Here is a 2,292-nt window from a genome sequence, read left to right on the forward strand (position 1 = left end):
TACTCAGATTGGTGTGTCCAGCACCGTCGTGTCTTTTCGGCCGTGCCGACACCTTCCGCCCCCGATTCAACATCGAGCTGTCGGCAAAAGACTGTCGGCGAAAGAAATCACTCTTGGCTGTTCAGCTTAGCAAATCAGTGGATGAGAAGCGAAACGGAAGTGAGGTATGCAAACAAACGATTAGGCACACACAGACGGCTCACCTGGACGCAATAGTTTATTTTACATCATGGCGATCTGGAAAGCCACAATGCTTAAATAGTTTATTTCTGCTTCAGAGAGCTGAAGTGGAGGAGCTACATATAATAATTACATTATATACTGCTGGGTAGCTTGTGAAATTCACCATGGGATCAATAACATTTTATCTTAACCTATAATAATACATTTTCTTGTACTATTTCTTGGTTATATTTTGTAGTATTCGGAATCTTCAAAGTTACTAAAGTTATAAAATAAATGTAGCGTAGTATAAAGTACACTATTTACCTGAATGGGAGTGGCAGTACAGTACTTACGTAAATGTACTTTGTTACTGTCTATCGCTGTTCATTGTTCGAGATTGAAATGTAAATTTGCAAGACGGTTTCTGCCCCTCTTTCATGTAACCGTAACTTTCATACGTGAGATTAGCTTCATTCTCCCATTATCCTCCACAATCTGCCTAGAAGTATTTTAATGTTGTAGCTGTTCAAGATGGTCATTTTAAAATGTTAAAAAAATATACTGTTTGTAGTTAAACCAATAATAATGCTAGGGCTGCAACTGATAGTTATGTAGGCACATTTGTATTTGTTCTTAACTTATTGGCATAGTTCAATTCAATTCAAAACCTTTATTTATCCAGGTGAAATCCCATTGAGATCATTGATCTCGTTTTCAAGGGAGACCTGCAGCAGTAGGTTCCACATGAAGACATAAAAACATAAACAACAGAACATCAAAAGGACATCATACAGCAAAAATTACAGGGTTTACAATTTACATATGTATCCACATGTACAGGTACCAACAGCATCTGATTGTGTAGCATCCAACCAAGCTTTAAAAACATGTAGGGGTACCAGATTGTTAATTTTTCATTCTTTTTGCAGACTGTTCCAAGATAGTGGAGCTGCACATCTAAAAGCTTTCTTCCCTAAGAGAGTCCTAGCACTTGGCACATTTAATAAAACCACAGCATGAGATCTCAGGAAATAAGTACTTTCAATCTGCCGAGAGATCAGGGAGCAGATATAAGATGGTACTTTATCCAACATGGCTTTGTAAATGAAAATGCACCAGTGACTGAGCCTCAGTACAGTAAGTGATGGCAAAACCGCCTTGGTTTACAGTGTACAGTGATGCGTAAGTGCTTTACAGTTTATCACAAATCTCAGTGCACTGTGATAGTAAACCTTATTGTGGTGTAATTATATATCCAAAGCAGTCAGAAGTCAGAAAATCATTTGTGATTTTTAACCACTCAGAAGACAGCAGTGGCGTCAATTCAGCCAAAGCTAAGGTATGGCAAGGTTACTAGTCACATGACTTAACTACAGTATCAATCAATATACATGCCCAGCAAATAATCATAACAAAAGTGACAAGTCTGCTATGTAGCTTTTCTGTGTGGTTAGGAAAATTTGAACTTTTTGGGATGTGAGTGAGGCTGCATTTGAAAAAGTTCAAATTTTCCTAACCACACAGAAAAGCTACATAGCAGACTTGTCACTTTTGTTATGATTATTTGCTGGGCATGTATATTGATTGATACTGTANCTCCTCTTCCAGGAACTAGTCTGGATCAGGTTCCTGCAGATCAATGGAGATCTGGGTCCGCACAGTTTACGTTATCGCTGCCAGTATTAATGCTCTTTTAATCTGCTCGGGATTACAGCCATCGATCCACATAATCCATCCGGACGCACAGTGGAGCCCAAAACTGCTGTTTGCACACACACACACACACACACACACACACACACACACACACACACACACACACACACACACACACACATACATTTCATATAAACACACCGACACTGAGACAGAGAGACTGCAGAATAACAGAAAACAACAACAGAGAGTGCGTCCACTTCCTTGTTTGTGTTCTGTCTCAGGATCTGACCGTCAGAGTATTGATCGGCTGTAGATACACATCAGCACATTCACATGCAGAGAGCTGTTCAGGGAGGCACACACACATCACACCAGAAACAAGGAGGGGAAAGTATACATGTGCTTGGTATGTTTTTTAGTTTTTATAATAATAATAATATATATTTTTTTATCTTTAAATTATTATAA

The sequence above is a fragment of the Notothenia coriiceps genome, unplaced genomic scaffold (assembly GCF_000735185.1).
Source record: "Notothenia coriiceps isolate Sejong01 unplaced genomic scaffold, NC01 NC01_scaffold00016790, whole genome shotgun sequence".
NCBI lineage: Eukaryota > Metazoa > Chordata > Actinopteri > Perciformes > Nototheniidae > Notothenia > Notothenia coriiceps.